The sequence below is a fragment of the Apis cerana genome, linkage group LG10 (genome assembly GCF_029169275.1).
Source record: "Apis cerana isolate GH-2021 linkage group LG10, AcerK_1.0, whole genome shotgun sequence".
Taxonomy (NCBI): Eukaryota; Metazoa; Arthropoda; class Insecta; order Hymenoptera; family Apidae; genus Apis; species Apis cerana.
In genome coordinates, this window is record NC_083861.1 from 2799636 (window position 1) to 2820340 (window position 20705).

Here is a 20705-nt window from a genome sequence, read left to right on the forward strand (position 1 = left end):
TATATATATATAACCTTGGTTATTGTATTTGATAAATCTGACATATCGTTGATAATTTGTAATCTGAATTTTTTAAACATAAAAATCAATATAAAAGATACATTTCGTAAAATCAATTTATCAATATAATTAATATCTTTCAATCTTAATAATATTATCGAAAATATTATCAACTTATTATTGATAATTTTATTGATAACTAGATTTCGTCTCATCGCAATGATTGTTATTTTAATAAATGTATTACATAATATAATCATTGTCTTAATAAATAAATTACATGACATAATTGAAAAATGTTATTTCATTCCATATTTTAAATTACATGGAAGGTGTTCAGTGCTGATATATCAACGGTTTTACTAAATAATAAATACGGTTTAAACTTCGTAATTTTTACCAGGTAATGAATCTTTATTAAAAACAGCAGGTGTAAGAATTCCGAATGAAGATGTAGATCAGTTATTCTTATTATTTACGACAGGTAAAGTAAAAAGAATGCATGTATTTCTTAACAATAAAGTAGAAAGTAGAAAGAATGAAGAAATAAAGTAGAAGAAATGCATGCATTTTTCAGGAATTATGAATCAATATTATTCTTTCAATTCTGAAATATCTTCAAAAATTATTTCTAATAACTGTTATTAAAATACCAAAATTACAATTACTCGATATAAAAATATACTAAGATATATCATTTAACAAAAACAAAATAATTAAAATACACTTTTCCTAATATTAAATGCAATATCTTATTAAAAATTTTTAAAATCCGGAAACTGTAAAACCAACATGAAAAAGAGAAAAAAAATCGTTTCATAATTAATCGAATAATTAATTTTGTATCATTTTGATTTATCATAACGATCAAAAATTAATTTACATCGTTGTTTTACCAAATCACTGATTCTTAACGGCATTAATAAAGTAAGAAATAAAATTTAAAAGTTAATATTTTATTCAACAGTCGCTAAACGGTCGCCCATCTTCTCTGATAAAATCTTAATAGAATCGATACTCTTGATGCAAGAACATATTTAGAAAGCGAGCGCATAAAGACCGCTGATAAATAACGAAACATGAAGTTCTGTAAAATGGAAAGGAGTTTATACACCCTCCTTTGATACGTTTTCAAACAGCTTTCCAATTTAAAGGTTGAATTCCGCGCGCAAAGCCCCTACCTTGATCCTCTAAATTTCTATCGTTCCTCGCGCAGATTTTCAATAAAACGTTCCCCCCTCGCTACAAAATACATACTTCCAGAACTAGAAGACGCGGGTCGACTTTTTACCATCTCCGAACAACGTAAAAACCGTGATTGCGAAACGAGGACGTTTGTATAGTATAACAAATGTTTCACAATAACATCCTTGTCACGTACACTCCGGTTCATAAGTATGCAGATACTTTAATGCGGATACTTTAGCGATTATATCGTTAAAGAAAAGTTTATTAAAAATCATAAATTCGCAGATTCTTGTATATTTATTTAAATCAATTTTATGTATCTATTTCGTACTATGTAGGAAAATATATTTTATCAATAATGCATTTAATGCCTCGTTACAATATATTAATTCTTCTCTTCTAACTGCGTTTAAATTAAAATTGAATTAAAAATACTTTTAAATTAAAAGCAGTCTTTGCCACTAATTTTTCCATTAATTTAAAGTTAATATTTTCCCACTCAGTTTATAAAAGTTCTTATAAACTTTTTTAATTTTGTATTTTTTAATTTTGCTCATTGTTTTCTTCGAACTTTTCTCTATAATTGATACACTGTACCAATTATTTAAAGCATTTATTTTTTTTAGACATTGTTAAATATATATCTGTAAATATTTTAGCAAAAATTTAAAACGATAATATAACATCGAATATAATAAATGATAATAAATGATTACAATAAATAATTGTTTGTCAATCCATTATAAAAAAATATTCGTACATTATTCATGAACAGAAATATATGATGCACGAAAATATAAGTTTCTGTGTTATCGAAAATCGAATGCAACGGAAACGATCGTTCCGTTGCGCAATCTGCTTCGTTATTATTTGCTGTGCAAAGAGTTCCCTGATATCACCATGGTTATCTTCGAATGATAAAAAGAAAAAAAAAAAAATATGATTACTCGAATTGGCTTGGATAGAGCTCTATGGAAACATGGACGAGACGGCGGTCGATGAAAAGGGTCGATAGTTTGATTGCTAATCAAATGAAACGACGCGAATTATTTCGAGTGGCTCGTTATACCATTCCGTTATTGGGAAACGCGTGATTGAAAATGACTTAATTTGACACGATTCGACGTGTAACCAGTTTCGAACACGTTCGATTAACGGCGGAGATCAAAGGACGTTTGTCGATATAACGATCATGTAAGAGGGTAATTGGCGAGCTTTTGTAAGTGAAAGCGTTAAAGGGGTTAAGGAGGAACTCAAGATCGAAATTTCGCGGAAACGAGGCTTCTTGACGGTGTAAATGCGATGCTTTTCAATCTTTCTCCCAGTTACTATTCCCTTTTGTAATATTTGAATAATTTATGTAAGGCGTCATGCAACACCAAAAACCCAAGGGCCCTATACAATACTAGCAACCCATTGCAATATTTTTCTCTTGCAATTCACAAACATGAAAATGTGTCGAGGAAAAAGAAAATTCGGGACATTCGTTTCGAAAAAGTATTAACCATGAACAGAGCATAGTCAATACACTCGTTTCATAAAAATTGTCCAAACTTATTTCTACGCTCTTCTTATATTTTTATATTTTTATAAATCCTTTGGATATATAATTCTTTCCTCCCTTATATCAAATAGAGAAAATTGAAAAAAAATGAATAATTATCTAAAAAAGAAACATCTCAATTTTAATAATTTTTTAATGTTACAAAGAACAGAATTTTAAATAACTTTTTCTTATATGTAACTATTTTTATTTAGTTTTCGAGATATTTAGAAAGAAAAATTGCCACTATTATAGAATTTTATCTATATATACACCCATGTCCGTGATAAAGCGTGCATTAGCATGTAATTGCCAGTTATCAACCAGTTATAATACATTACGGTATCCAAAATCTATAACGGGTGAGCTAATATCGTCTTATTTAATCTGAACGTAATTTTTAACACAAAAAGAAAATAAAAAATAAAATGAAAAAATTATGATAATGATTTTATAACAATAAATACTAGTATGAGATTCTCATAATAATTTCGATTGTCCAAGAATTGTTTTATATTTTATTTTCGCATTCCACAAACCCAAAAGATTTAAAGAATCCGTGGAATCCTCGGTATGGGTTGACATATTTCAAGCCTATCACAATTTATAAGGCAGGAGCTTTTTGACCGTTCACCCGTTATACGTAATAATTACACATTGCTGTGATGTATTTATAGGTATTAACAGAAAATAAATAATGATCGCATGCTTGTATACGCTATTAAATGAGTATTTGATGAAATTTTATGGATAATCTTTTTTTTATAAATATCTTGAAAACTAAAATCGAAGTACAATTACATACAATTATATATAAAATTGCCCAAAATTTCCTCTATAAATATCCTCTATAATATATCCAAAAATCGTGAAAATCGACGAGGAAGATTCTTTTTCAGATAATTGATTTTATATTTTTTTTTGAATAATTATCTTTGAATAAAAAAAGGTTAAAAGTTAATTATAAAAATAGCGTCCTTTCTAAAAAAAAAAATTTTATGGGGTTAGAAACCATTTATGTAATAAGTGTCTATAAATGGAGGAGAAGAGAATCAAAAATCAATTTTTTATTAAAATAGTTTTATCGTTAAATGGCAAAGTCGATACGTCATTTAGGAGATAGTGAATTTCGTTAAACTTTGAAAAATTCATTATTGCTTATTAATTTAGAAAAAAAAAAGAAAAAAAAAAAGAAAATTATAAGAAAGAACACGAGCATAAAATTGAAAGATATAAAGTGAATTAATTTCAGGAAAAAAGTGAAACAGCTCATCTTCTTCGTTTTCGATCTTCTCTCAAATTTAAAAGATAGAAAGTTTTAATTATTAATATCAAAATAAAATACGTTTCGTTTGCAATACAAAAAAAAAAAATAATAATAATTTGCAAATACCATTTGCCATTTTTTCACCTTTGTGTTTTCATTCAATTTCGAACGTAACTACAATTTTAATCCGTTGTTAACAATATTCTTATTACGAAGAAATATTTATTGTCAATTCTGTTAAACGAAAAATATAAAAAAAATGTATTTTTTTTTCATTTATAAATACGAGCTGTGACAATACGCGCCGTTTCGTCATTTTTTCACAAAGCAGCTTCAAACTACAATCCCGTGGAACTTTAATAATCTCCGCCCACGTTTCACGCGTAGGTGCAAAGCGATTGAGGCTTTGTATTGCGGTACGACCTCGCCTCGTGCCGGAAAATTAGCGTTAACCGCGAAATAATGTACCAATTCCTATTTTGTCTTGTTACTGATTCGTGCTGTAAAATCCAATGCTTCAATCGTGCAAAATATTGAAGTCATTTTATCGGAAATTTTTTTATACGGAACTTAATATCTAACATTTCATGTTCCAAATATAATGATATTGAAATTCTTGCTTTATAATGAGAATTTAATATTATTTATATATAAATTAATTTATTATTAATTAGATTCTAAAATATTTCTCTAATAGCGATGGATATATCGTAGAGAAATTAAAAAAATTTGTTTATATCTCTCTTTTGGAAAAAAAAAATTAACGTTATTTTTTGATCTGAAAATTGTTTCCGTGTTTATTTTAATAAAATTCCAAATTAATTTCGCGAAAGATTTATTTGCAATAAGAAGAATTGTAAATTGCAAGAGCTAAGAATTTGGCAATTTTAATATTGATATTCCGTCGATTGAGCTATTAACAATTCAAAGGAAATTTTACTCGAATTTTTATTTTTATTAAAGAAAACTTTAAGTATTTAATATAACGTAATCAAAAAATTAATAAATTTCTTGGATTTTTTGAAGACTGAATATCCTCAAGCATAGTTTTTATCATAAGAAATGAAGTTGGACAGGATTCAAAGAACTGAATTTCGCTGGATTTCGTGCATGTAGATTTTTATTACTGTCTTTTTACAAACGTCTTGCTCTCTTTGATCACGTTTGCATGGTATGATTTGTTTCCTACGATGCCTATATCATATCGCGCTTTTGTCACGAGCTCAAAGGAAGGGGTTATGATAAACTTCTCGAATCTTCAAGAGTCAGCACGGGGGTAGTCTGAATTCTCGGTATCGGTTTTAGTTTTGAATTCCTGTGCCGTGCGACTATAGTCCCAGGTCTATTCTCACGAACGGTATTAAACATAACTTTACTTATCTATTTCTCGAAGCACGAGAGTAATAATAATATAATTAGAGTTAGATAAATAATCTGAATCTATGAAGTATGAAAAAATATCTGATTTGATATTCAACATTTAAATAAATGGAATTTGATAATAGATAATACCATTTTGATAATCAAATTAAGATTTGATACTCGATATTTTAAAATACTTTTTGATACTAAAATTGTTATTATTATTCTGCATTAACTGATTTGCATTCATTTATATGCAAAGCTTTGTAATATTTTGATTTTCCAGATTTCCTAATCTTTTTTCCAGAGGATTAACCATTCGTGAAGTTATTCAAGCACTTTTCACGATCAAATCGGTGTGAAATCGATGTGAAATCAATGAAACCGTATTGATGAAATTAATTGAAATTATTTAAAATCGTTTAAAAATATAATTTAAAAAAAATAAAGAGGGGTGACTTTATTTGCACTTCATAATATATAATATCACGTTATCGTTATGAACCAGGAAGCAATTTATCCCTTAACAAACAACGTTCTTCTTATTAATTTTAAATGAGGATAATGTCAACAGCCATCAGCTAAATCATGCTCGATACTGCGATGCCCCAATATTTTCACGTATTGCGATTTTAATAAAGAGTTAATATTGCATTATTTATTTTTAAATAAAAAATAAATCATTTTCGTATAATTAAAAAAATTAAAATCAATATCGTTTGTACGAAATTGATTTTATAACAATATTTGAAATCAAGAAATCACTATGAAATCACTGTAAATTTTGAATGAATTTATTTTTCCTTCTAATAATCAACTCCTTGCTTTTTCTTTAAATACGATTGTTCTAAATCTGATATTGTTTGATTTTTTTTATATATTTTATTAGTATATACATAAATATCAAATTATTTGAATTAACAAGTCTTTTTATTTAGCAACTAATAAAATTCTTATTACTAAATCCGTTATAACTCTTCATAGCTGCTTGTTAATTACAAAATTATAATTTTTTATGAATCACCTATTAATACAAGTGTTAACACATCGTTAAAATAACTAATGATTAAATTACGAAATTGAATGTAAAATCCATAGAATAAACATGATATGCAAAAAAAAATCAAACAAACTATTTAAAGAATATCTCTAATTGAAGCTCTATTTTTCAGTTATGTCTGTAAAAATTTGATTTCGCATAAAAATCCATGATTCATAACATTTGCCTGGTTAATAATCGTGTATAATCATAATGAAAAATTGCGTTCTTTTAAAAACAAACATAACTCAGATTAAACACATTGTTAATCGTACAATTGACTCTTTATAAAATTTGTTGTTACAAATAAATTAATATCATACATTTATAAATAGAAGAAGAATTATCGAAAAAAGAAATTAATCTCGATCAAACGTATCAAACTGTTATGCCAATTCACAAAAACATTTTACATAATTAACATATCCGTTCGCATTACCGAGATTTCCATCCATAACAAAAGAACCGTGAATAGAAGTTATCAACCTCGATAACTCGGGTCTAATTAAAAATATACGACCTTGGTCAAAACAGATTAAGAGTGATAAATTCTAACAAACTCGACAGCAGAGTAAAATTACTAAAATTTGAAAACCTCGAAATTCTAAACGAACGACCGAACTATTATTAAACAAGATACACAATTGCAGACAACCAATCAACATGAATCCCTATTTATTACGTATTACGATACAGATGTATATATTCACGAAAAACTTTTTTTATTTTTTAAAATAAAAAAAATATATCAAATATTAATGAATAATTTAATGAAATTTTAATAAACAATTTTTTATTATTTTATTTTGAGTTTTTATTTTATTATGAGTTTATACAGCATACATTTTGGAATTTTTTTTAATTAAATATCGTTTTATGGAAAATAATGGAAATCAATGTTTAAAATTTCAATGCATTTCGATTTCATAATTAATTATTATCAAACGTGTATGGTGCGAGATAAAGCAAAATTTTAAATTACGAAATGTTCAAAATTTAATATTCTATTGCTCTGTTGTAAAAAAAAAACCTCTAAACAAAATTATATTTAAAACAGAAAAAAATATATGAAAAGATTGAAATTTTTAAGAGTTGATTTCATTTCGTTAATGAGATTTCTCGTTGACAATGAAATCACGTGTAACTTATTATGCTCTACATATGCACAAACTTTTATTAGAAATTTAAATGAATTTCCCTACAAGATAGTATTCAACTTTCGTGAATCACTATACTATACATGCAATGAGAACGCAGCAGAGCCAAACACGTGCATCCTCTTTCCGTGCAAGGAAAGAAATTTGATCTCTCGTATGGAAAAAATAAAAAAAATAAAAAAATAAAAATTGTCGAAAACCTGACCCGATTGAGGAAACAAAAAACCGTTCCTATTTCTAGTTTAGGAGGCCAACGCCACTTAACACCGAAATTCAACCGGTAGAAACTCGGTATTCCGAATATACAACAGAATAGCAGAAAAATCGGACGAAAGGCTCGCGAGAGGGCGTGAAAAAACATAGCCTGCATAAACACCGCTGATGAAAAGAGAAATGTAGGTCGTGGATGGAAAGGGCGTCAAAGATATCGCTTAATATTAAATGGTTACAATAACTCCATAGCGGCGAGTGCTCGGTTTATTCATGGATTTAACAACCGAGGCTGAATTTCGCTGGCTGTTTACCTTGAGAAATCGGTCGAAACCGATAGAAGGAATAACGCTCGATTTCTTCGACCGCGATTCGTGAATCTGGACTAACCACTTTTACACGGCGCGTAACGCGATCGCTTGTAATTCTACGCGGAGCGACAGGAAAGGGGATCATCTATACGCCATTATGGATTTATTTATGCGACTTCGCGAGTGGACCGTGATTGCATTCCCTTAACTCAGTGTTTCCCAATGCTTTCAGTGACACGGCCCTCTTTTATAATAATTAAATAAACTATGGTATCCCTCACAAGATGCGTAAGATTGTATTCTTGATAGGATAAAATAAATATTTTATCTTTGATCATTTGTATAAAATCTGTTGTAAAAATACCAGTGGAATATTAAAAATATGTCGTAGAAAAATATAAAATATCTATTTAATATTTATCATCCCGGTGAATCATTAATACTTTTTCAATATGTGTCATGAGTTATAAATCTCTTTTATTTATTCCCATAGCCATTTATTCGTATAGCTATTGAAATAAATAAGTAAAAATTTTTATTATACAATTTTCTATATAAATATTTAAAAATCGAAGTAATTTTTATTAATATGCGAATCTGAATATTTAAAAATCATGCGTTACAAGATAACAATAAGAAGATGATCGAACATTCTATAGACGCTATGAAAATAGGCATGTGTTTCGACCGGAAGTGGCGCATCTACAAATAAGATCATATAACATCGCGTGACTGTGAACAAGGGAATAAAGTATCCCTCGTCCATATATCGTTTCAAAGGACTTCTTTGATAATATATATATATATATATATATATATATATATATGTCATTAATTATACAGGTATAATATATGAACGAATGTAAAAATTATTTTATCTTATAAAAAACAATAAAGTCTTCATAACGAAAAGATTAAGGTAAATTAAGTTAAGTTTTTATCGAAAAAGAATGTACTTTGAAGTATGTACTATAGAAATTGAAAAGATAGAACGAAATGAAATATCAAGCTTGACATAGAATTACAAAAGATTAATCTTTGTCTGATAATAGTACATGTTATTGATGTGATATCGTTTCAATTTCTAGATATTTATATTCATATATAAGAATAAAGGATTAACCTTAAAGGATATAAATTAAGAGAATATATTGTTGTTATACATATGAATCATGCACAACAAATAAATTTAAATAGAATAGATAATATTTTTTGTTTTTTAAATTTCTATTCTCCAATAGAAATATTTAAAAAATTTTTGTATTTTAATTACAGAAATGAGATATTATTTTATTAAAATATTATATTTTGATAGATATGTATAACATTCAATTTTCATATAGATATTAATTGTATGAACAAAATGATGGGAAATATTTGAAAGAATCTGTTAATATTACATTGAACTACTTTAATCTAACAAAATATACTAGTTTACTTATATTAAATTATGTGTTTATTATAATATTATATTTTAGATAATAATTATTTCATTAAAAGTTTTCATATTTTAATTAAAAGAATATGAATATTAGAGAGATGCTTAAATTCCCCGATATTATATCACATATTATATTAAGCTATTGCAAACTATTCAGATGAAAAAAAAATATTATTTGTTTTAAATGTGATTATTATATTCTGATAAATTTATTAAATTTTTATACTTTAATTATTAAAATAATTATTAAAAAATAGTTATTAATATTTTTTATTTTAGATTCATTATTGATAATGAATAATAATTAAACACTAATTATTTTAATAATATAATGAAGTAAATTCTAATGATGTACATGTATTACATTATCCACATGGTAGATAAAATTTATTATTTTGAACCTAGTGATCACCTCTAATTCTATTATAAAGCTAGTGCTTTGATGTATCAATATTTTGTTTTCACTACAATTACCAATAATATGTATGTGTACTTAAATACATGCACTATATACAAATGATTAAATATTTACAGACTATTTACAATAATTAGATATAAAGATATATGATGATACACAAGTTCTTGAAATTAAGTATTTCTTGATGTTTTAAAAATATGAATGAATCTCTTTTCACAGAAATATTTATCAAAATAATTCAAGGCGCATAAAATCTGAAAATAACACATTTGTATATGATGGAACCGTGAAATTATACTTAATGCAACAATTAATGAATTCACAGTTTAAAAATACAAATTAAATTAATATCTCATATAACAATTTTCTTTTTCCTATTAATATATTATTTACATATTATTTACATGCTTGGTAATCATTTCAATTTTTGGAATTTCATATTCTGTAATATTTAATTATTACACAAATAAAAATCAAACGATATAATATTTGATATTTCCACGAAAAATATTAATTACGATACATATTTCGAAAACGAAAGACAATAAAAAAAAAAAACAAAAACGAAAAATAATATTTTTGATTAATATATTTAAATTAAAACAATCATAATCGATATCAAAATAATTTATCCAAGAATACTATAGATTTTAAATAGGATCTTTTTAATAAATTTCGTAATAGATTTACCATTAAATATAACATAACAATACATATAATTCATAAATTTCACAATTTATACTATAAATCCATCAATCTCGTTTTATCATCTAATACTTCGTCCCATTGTTTACCAAGCATTCTAACCCTATCAAAAGCTAAAATGATTCCACTATCAATACAACCCGTATGAAATAACTATCCATCATAATCACGTGCAATCTATATACACGTATATACGTGCAAAATCGCCAAAAAGGCACAACGTGACCAGTAAAACAATATCTCTATCGTTAAACGTTGTTCCATCAAATTGAAGCATCCGTCGCGCCAGGTAATACTATTTACGAGGCTATTTGATTGCAATCGATCGTAAACGGAACTATGACCAAGCCGTCTGCTTTCTATCACGAGAAAGAAAAAAGAAAGAAAGAGAAAAAATATAAGAAGAGAAACAATCGACTTCGCGAAAAGAGAAGGAATAACGCGTTTCGTGGAAGAATACAACGTGGAGGAGGTCGAGGAATCGGACATGACAGATACACACAGAAGGAATAGAAAAGAGAGTCGGCTCTGTGCTTGGATCGTTCCTTTGTATCCGTGCAAGTGGACGATTCGTTGACCCGCGGTTGCAATTCCTCCTCCGGCTTTTATGTCGGCTCAATTGGCCGGCAAAAGTTGTCGACGCACCAGAAACAGCGCGTCCTTGCTGCACCATTCTGGCTTTCTTCTTATTTCGTAGGTTATATCGATAAAGATGGCCACCGTTTATGCGGGAATAGTTCCTGCGAGGTTGTGGTAAGTCGGGATAAAGGTAAACGTGGATCGTTCGATAAGTGTTCCAGATTATTTCTCGATCGATAGTGGATAGTGAATTGTGGATTTAATTTTGTACTCAAGAACCAAACTGAGAATTTAGAAGTTAGTATAAGTTACTATACTAGGATTTAGAAGTTATTATTCTCTCAAGATGATTTACGTATTCAAGAATCTCCTTATTGTTTAAACTTGACGAATCAATCAAACAACTATTTAATATTAATTAAATATGTATTATTAGGATCAGGATAATTAATTAAAATTGCGAAAAAGAAGAAGAATTTTTTATTAATGATTTAAAATAGGAGTAAATCATTTCATAAGTCATTATTTTAAGTTATTTTCGTATCGATAGTGGATAGTAAAATAATATTTAAATTCATACATTAAAAGTATCAGGATAAGAGTTAACAAATGAAATGTATTGTAATTTTGAGAAAAGTAAATAAATATCCAATTCTGGATGATAGACGAAATAAAATCAAAATTTACTAGCATATTTCCTCGTTTGATTCTAATTTAATATTTTGTTTGACTAGATAGATTAAACGGATATGTCTTTAAAACTATGAAATATTATATATAATCATGGAATTAAGGAATATTATGCGATTTTAAAATAGTAGAAAATGCATTTGGAAATTTAATATAGTAGATGAAGAAAATATCAAGAATTTAATATTATTTTTACAATCGAAAATTAAAGAATCTCAGGCTAAATTTTTTTGAAAATTAAAAAGAGTAAAAAATTTTTTAAGATATAAAATATCACATTAAAACGAAAATGATTTGCCACTTGATTCTGAATCTGAGATACAGATGTTTTATTTTATATTTTCAGAATGACGCATCGATTGTATAATTACATTGCAAAATCATGATTAAATGTAGAATTTAACGTAGAGCTAATATGCTGTGCATTATATTTTATTATTTTAGAAATGTTTAAAACTTATTAAATTTTGTTTATAAAATACTTGACTTTTGTTTAAATTTAAACTTATATGAAATAATTTTAACACTTAGTTGTAAAGTAAAATAACATATATTTAAAAAAAAACATTTTACCTGAATTTAAAAAAAATGTAAATATAACTACACACATGAAAAATATTTAGTATATTTTTGGAGCAAATATAGCGAGCAGATATGTTTGTGTCACGTACGTATCAATGTTGGTTTCGTTGATGGACATTTCAAACTGTAAAGTAAACCTCAATTTGCTAGATTATCATTGATGACATTTTCAAAAATTATTAATTGTCGATAAATGTTACTAAAAATAATAAAAGCTAAATTATTCAATAATTTTAAACAATTTACACAAAATTCAAATCATTTTAAAACTGAATGCATAGTTATATTAGAATTAAATACAAGTTATTTTAAAAATTGGATTAGTAATTAATTACAAATAATTATTCTAAACATTAACTTTAAATATTAAATATAAATATAATTCAAGTAAAATAGATATCAATATTAAATTACTTCACTATCTATTATAAATCTAATTTAAATTTTCACAGAAAGAAAAATTTATAATAACCACAGACAATATATTGTACACAGAATTTTATTTTATCACATATTAGTCATTTTACTTGGAAACATCATACGATAATTACATAAGAGAAAAATGAGATTAATGAAAGACACGTTTGAACTACAATCTGTTCAGTTTATTATCATCTATAATCAATTAATAACGTATATACGACTGATACAAACATTATTATTATTAAAAATTTCGGACAAAGCAAACCTCAGATGTTGATCCGGAGGATTAGTAATTTTTATGTAGCAGATCCAAGTCACGGTACACGAATGAAACCACAAAGAGAGCAGACACAATAAAAACAGGCATCGTGAGTCATCAACACAGCGTGTCAATGTTCTTGCATCAACCAAACTCTTGTTGCCAGTATGTGTTGACGATTCAAAGAATATAACTGAACTGAGCTCGCTCGATCGTAATCTCGTTGCAATAATAATCCGTGGCTTCCTTTGTTCAAGGACAATGACGATTTATTAACGAGCACATTCTACTGCGTATTTTCAAATAGTTGTTAAATAAGTTAAGTAAGCCGGGTTTCCACGAAAAAACCTCGATGAAACTCGAGTTAAAATCTCGTAGGTATTCCCCAATCGATTGAATTTAACTAGAATACGTGCGAAAAGCACGTGCAAACTTTTCCCACCGATAAACAATGTCAATCGAGATAGCAAGCTGTACCCATCGCAAACAATGGTACGGAGAAATCGAGCATACCTGTCGATATTCTTTGCAAAGTGGTTTATGGTCTATAAAGAACGGGAGTTCAATTTGAAGACAACACTTGGATCCTATTAAAAAAAAAAAAAAAGGAAGGAAAAAATACGAAGAAAGAAGAAAAAACGACGAAATCTAAGAAACAGCGCGTAATTTGTCAATAAACCTGTAAAGTCAAACTTCTGTCGAAGGAAATTACCGAAAGAAAAGCCACTAGAATGGAGTGGTGTCGTAGTCTGCAATAAAAGAAAATTGACGATTCTCGTTGAACTCGATCCAGATAACTATAAAACGAGATCGCCAAACAAGATAATATACTATACTTTCTCGCTGACAATCGGGACGAAATGCACAACACACCCGTGGACCCGGGTCACGGTGTCCCGGTCACGTTACTTCGCATCGTCGCGATTAACATTGTTGCTCGAAACTCCGGCGACGAAGTTTCATGGGACTTAGAAATTCTCTGGCCGATGCACAAACTCGTTCGTAACGAGTTCAGCTTGAAACTCCGCCGAGCACGACGACGTACCTCTCTGTTATATCTAGATTCCTGCCGACTAACGGGCCGATCCACCGTGGATTCCTCTTTGAGTTGCACACACTCTTTCAGCCTTTCACTGGTGTTCCAAACACTGGCAACTAAACGTATATTGGTCGTTCTTCTAGCCTAAAGATATGCCCAGCAACCGGCGCGAGCACAAAAATAGAATACCGATGTTCGATGTCAGCGTCCACGTCGTGATTGTTTGAAACATTCCATGAAGATTTTCCCGCCCGAGACGATCCACACCGAACGATTCATATGGTTCGACGAACACAGGAGACGTGAGTTGCGTGTCGACCGAGTTCGCTCGCGATACTAACTCATGCCTCACCGCCACTTTTGCACGCTGGAGAACGTGTACTCTCTTGTATACCGGTTAACGATACTCCGTGCCGTTATCCCTCCTTTTCTGCTCGACTATTCCTCCGTATTCGTTGTCGCGTACACAAGCTCGCTCTTTGTTCCTCAAATTGCGGCTACGTTCTTCTTTGTCTGTTACTCTCGAGCCCGTTTCATGGTTCTCGTGTATCTTGAACGACAAGCGGGATCACTAACGCATGAGTCGTCATGCATTTTTGGTTTTAGGGAAATGTATTTTTGTCGAAGTTAGTTTTGATACGAATCGAGAATATTGATTTGAGATACATATTTCGATGAAAGAGGCGAAGTTAATGGGAAAACGATATTGCGTAATCGTTACGTGGAATTGCCTGATAATAATGAGTGGATAATTACAGTTGGTTCACAAAAGTACACTTTATATACGTTACGGCTAATAAAATGTATTATCAAAACCAATAAAAAATTCCACTTTTAATGGAACTTTGTAAATGTTAGATAGAGTATAATGAATTATGTAATAATATTTTTTTTTTAATAAAATTTCAGCTTAAGAATACTTTTATAACTGATTTAGAATGAACTCTTTTTTGATAAAAGTGTTTGCATTAATAATCATTTTATCAAGTTCAAAATATTATATTATAATTAATAGATATATGGATTAGATAAGAAAATTTTTTAGCTATTAAAGTATTAATAAAGTATTAAAAATATGGTAATAATAAATGGAATATAAAATATGGAAATAAAATGGAAATAAACAAGTAACTACCTTTATGCGAAATACTTTCACTTGTATCAATACATGGTGTAATGAGGATTGCATAGCTGCAGGCACCGCGACATGTCACGAAGTACGTAGATTACATCTAAAAAGAGAAACACATTCGCAATTACAAAATTGATATAAATTTGTATGGCAATTTCGAGAGAAAAAAAAAAAAGGAAGAATTTACATTATAAAAATAATTTAAATTTTTATTCAGTTCACGCTTCGTTATGAATCCAATCCATTACGTGTAAGCTTTATATACTCGATCATTACCATATACGATCGTTTCTTTGTAGCTAGTTAATTAAGACAGTGGTGTATTTCGAATCTCCGCTTTCACCGTAATTCATACGTTCGAATCATGGAATAATGCATTAAAGGGAAGTTCGCCACTACATTGAAAAACGGAGGAGTTGGAGTTATCTCGTAAAAATAACTCGTTAAAAATTCCGCTTTGTTCGAGATACGGTCTATTTTAATTACACAACCGCCGGACGAAGGAACTTTTCAAAAATCGCATGGATGACGCGCGGATGCAATTCAAGCCAGTCCCGTGATGAAATAGAGTCCGAGAAACTTATAGCCACGGAGACGAGGACGAATAATATCTAGCCTATATAATTCGGAACTACTTTATCCTCGAGTGGTGATAGAACAAACTCAGCGTTTCATCAAATGAAAAAGATGCTTCATCCAACGAGATTTGTGCATCTTGCATCTTTCGTCCGAAGAAATTAATGACGTCTTCCGTGGTCCTCGAGATTCTCCTGGTTTTCATTCGCCCTTTGATTCACCATTCGCATTGAATTAATTCTAGAGTGATCCAGACACTGTTGTTTTTATCGCTATTGTATTTGTCGTTACAACTGCATCTGAGAAATTTGTCGATTGGACGAATGCGGCTATTATGTACCTGGTAGTTTTCAATGGAGTTCCTCTTGTTATTCTTCCGAAGAATATTATCATCTCTTTCGTTCATTTTTATCTTTTTTTTCTATATTTATCGAATATCGGCTGCATGATATTTCTCTTGTACGTATACATTTCATACAATTTATTTTAATTTTATAATGATTAAACATTAAGTATTGTTCAACTGGAAATTCTGCAATAAAGTGAAAATATTAGAGTGAAATATCTTTCTCTTAAAATTTTTAAAAAAGATATTCTCTGAAACGACGAGAGACATTTATATATTGTTTCCAATTTAAACGTAAAAATATGTCGCTATATTTTATTTAACGCGAGAGTTGATCTAGTGATACGATGCGTGGAAACAGAAACTCAAATACAATTTATTTTTTATAATGTTTCTTCCGTGATAAAAAGTTCATACGATTAATCCTGACTAGTTCTGACAGGAAAATACACAATAGTAAAATTTATGTATCAACAAATATAATCGTTTTAATTAATAAAATAAAATACTATCTTTACAAATATATTTTGAATGTATATATAATAAATTTTTCAATACACTTATAAAAATTTTACGTTTCGAAAAATAAGAGATCATTAATCTTAGATGAGCATGTTGTTTATACAGATCAATTAATAGAGGCCTTGAATCGTTATACATTCTTTATTCATAGATAGAATACAATGTCGACACGAAGTTAACAAACTGCAACCTCGAAACGCGAATGCAAACTTGTCGATTAAAATGAAATTAGTCTAAGCTCACGTGGTATGAAACGTGTCGTGCAATTATGTAATTAAATGTCAATAATACTATTCTTTTAAAACAAAAATATTTCTTGAAACGCAACCTTTTTGCATGTACGTAATCATATATATATAATTATTTATATTGATTTTATATGGGAGAAATGTTATACTACTTGTTGATACCCGCGTCGGTTTTACAAACTTTTTATCATCGGAATATCGATTTCGATTAACTGATAAATTGAAATATATTTTCAGTATGGAATAATACTATAGTCTATAGAGCAATAAAACTAATAACACGGTCACGAAACAAAAATGTTTAATCTAATTTTCATTTGCTAAATATAAATTTTCGAGTAAACCGCGTCACCCGCACATAGAGTTAACCTGGCTACTAGCCAGACGATTGGTGAAAATTATATCGAACAAACACGGAAGTAACTTGCCGCAAAAAAATATAATTTCGTAAAATTTAACTAGAACTATAACGTCTCAATGCTATTAATAATACGTATTTTTGTATTAATTACAATACACTAACCTTATACATATTCTTCCAAGTCAAGATTAATTATTATCGATAATATCCATGATGTAATATCATCGAACATCCGTAAAAAATTTTTGAACATCACATTTACACTCAGTTCTGCATTTGAAGTGCTTTTACATTAAAAAATACAATACAATAATGCTTTTACATTAAAAAGTTTCAAATTGTAACAATTTATTACTCTCACTACACAGAGCACGCGTGATTTCTACGCATTACACGGATATATATATATATATATTTCGACATAGGAATTGTCACAATGAATCAGCGACCCCCAATGAGCAAACTCGGAACTTTAATAATTTGTCGTTATACATTGATAGTTTCGTGATGTTGTAATAATATATATGTATAATGTGATGCAAGTTTCTTGCGCGATGAATATCGATATTTGACTAGAAAAAGAATAATTCATGCAAAAAATTAATATGCGTTATAAATATTCGTGGAAGCATAACATCATCGTTGAATTAAAATCGAGAATCCATCAGTTTCGATTTATGAAGAGGACTCATTTTACCGAATAACAATGTGAATTCTTCGAAAGAGGCCGACGTTTGAAAAATTAAACATGAACCAGCCAGACGCATTTATTGATTCACCTTTCTATCTGCTCACTAGTATCTCCATCTAATATACTCTATATATCTTGCTTTCATACGACTATGCGAATTATTTCGACGAAGATTATCAATACATCAGAAAAGTTATTGACTATATACAGAAACGATGCATACTCTGTCTGATACACAACCGTGAAAACAGAACATGAATGTTTTGTCAGCTTGTGTTTGACGGGTTGAATCAATAATGAAGCGCGGTCAATATTTCACGATAACAAGCGAACAGATTATTTCTGAAATGTTCCTGACAAATTATTCGATACATGGAAATATTTTCCCATGGTATTGAGTATATTATGCATGGATAGATAATGTTTTTAAGCAAAGTAAGCAGCGGTTGTGTACAACGTTTGCAGGAACGGCACATGCCTCGGGACTGCACGAGACTGCTACTCAAGTTTATACATCGGTGGTGCCATCCATTGACATGTAGTCTCATTACGTATTTCTGCTTGGATAGTTTGCAAGAGTTAGCGTTACCAGCCGCGCGACGGCTTCAAAGTTTACGTATAATAGAGTAACGAGATTTCTACATTTAAAGATGCTATTATCTTAAGTATGACCCAGTTCGAAAATAAAACATTATAAATATAGACAAAATTGAACTTTTCTCTTATATTTTCTTAATTTTTATTTTACTATTTACCATTTATGCATACAAATTTAAGATATATTTACTATATATTTAATATCCATTTTATTATAAACACATATGCATATGTAGTTTTTAAAAATTAACATAAAGATGAATATAAAGTCAGATTTCTTGCTGAAACTTACTTTCCATCGATATCATTTCCATAGTCAGGCAAAAGTCCAAAAATCTTGTAGGCAAATTTTCAAATCCGTACGACACCAATAATGTACGGCATATCATCGGTTTAACTGGATCGAGGCCAAATTGTTTTGTGGTCTACTTCAAACTTTATGCGCATCTACTTCAAACTGTATACTTTTTCAGTGCATCTAATCACGATCATGCATCAGGATTTGTATTTTTCTACAAAATGTGAAATATTCTAATAAAAAACAACTATATACTATAAGCCATAAAATATAATCTATAAATTTTATCTATAAATTGTTAATTTAATATTATTTATGATATATTAATATTTAAAGAGGTTATAAAAATATAAAATAAAACATTAAATATTGCAAAGATATCAAGATAAAATCAAATTCTTGAATAAATAAGAACAATATATAAAAAATATTTTCGTTTCGAATAATAATTTCATAAAAAAAATAAAAATTAGTTTTATTTAGTTAATTTCTTAATATTATATGTACAATATTCGTGTTGCATACGAAATTCTACTACTACTCTAAAGGAAAGTTAAACAATTATCGAAAATAATCCTCCACACGCACTACACCCCATTGCAATATGCAACTTTGTAGTAATAATAAATGCAACAATCATAATTACGAAAGAAATTGGTCCGCATTACAGAGAAATTGACAACGTGAACTCGTGTATCGTAACGAGCTACAATTGCACAAACGTGGGTAAGCATATAGATAAAAATATACCCATGAACGAAAAATAGAGAGAACGAGAGGAAAAATGCGAAAAAAGAACGAAAGTAGGATGAACAAAGAAAGAAAGAATGCCGCACGTTTCATCAGTGGCTACACAGCTGCTGCATATGAAACACAGTTCATCCAAACTGTCCACGTGACGCGTGTGAATAAAAAAGAATCATATCTCGATATAGATGATCACCGTGATCGTTTCCATGAGAAAAATCGTTATCGATTTCGTAAATGTTCACTGAACACCTCACGTTTCATCTACAAAGATGCTAATTAAACCAATTGAATTATCTATACATGACAGAGAAAATTTAACTCACGACTCGGTACGTTGCCAATCGTTTTATATAGATTGAACGCAGATATTCGGCAATTTACATCGATCCATCACGAAAATTCACGAATATGTAGAGGTTATGACGCACTACCCGATTCAATCGGAAGAAGAACACGTATTGCTGGTGGCACGATTGCATCATTCTTAACGAAAGTTGGAAAGCAGGATGCGAGATAAAATCAACATACGAATTTCGATAAATTTCGCGTTATTAATCATCAAGGGACGATGAAAAGTTTCTCGACGTAATCCGTATGCCGTTCAAATGGAAGCAGGACTGTAGTCCAATTTCTGTCTTTCGCCGTGCTCCTCCGTATTTCCCGTCTCTAGGCAACCGAGGCTCGTGATCATTCGTGTGTGTACGTATATGTTCCTCTACACATCGATACTTTCTGCTCATTGGTGCAAGTGCACACGCGCTTGATGTACATATACCGACGTATACAGAGAAATAGCATCGATTGCCTTTTAGGCAACGAGCGCATGGACCTATATTATCTGTTCACCAATCCCAACCGACTCGTGCACGCTTGATGATATGTTCCATTAACGCTTAATTTGATTGTAAAATCGGAACATCGGGCAGAACAGCTAAAAACGTTCGATTAGTTATGAGACGCAGCGGACCGAT

The 20705-nt window shown here is 29.4% G+C and overlaps 1 protein-coding gene across 10 annotated transcripts in view; it reads right to left on the bottom strand.

Annotated features, from left to right (window-relative positions):
* LOC107993057 (choline transporter-like protein 1) overlaps positions 1 to 20355 on the bottom strand; it is an 88348-nt gene extending 67993 nt beyond the window's left edge. For 3 of the 10 annotated variants that reach the window (XM_062080749.1, XM_062080748.1, XM_062080738.1), the window contains exons 1-4: positions 17561 to 17859; positions 16262 to 16453; positions 15349 to 15445; positions 14220 to 14763 (exon numbers count right to left, since the gene is read on the bottom strand). The gene's annotated coding sequence lies outside the window, so the exon portion shown is untranslated. Of the gene's footprint in view, positions 1 to 13180; positions 13746 to 14219; positions 14764 to 15348; positions 15446 to 16261; positions 16454 to 17560; positions 17860 to 18978; positions 19199 to 19820; positions 19996 to 20057 lie in introns of those variants that run through there. The other 7 variants (XM_062080746.1, XM_062080745.1, XM_062080744.1 and 4 more) reach the window with 7 other exon arrangements.
* Positions 20356 to 20705: the final 350 nt, after the last annotated feature.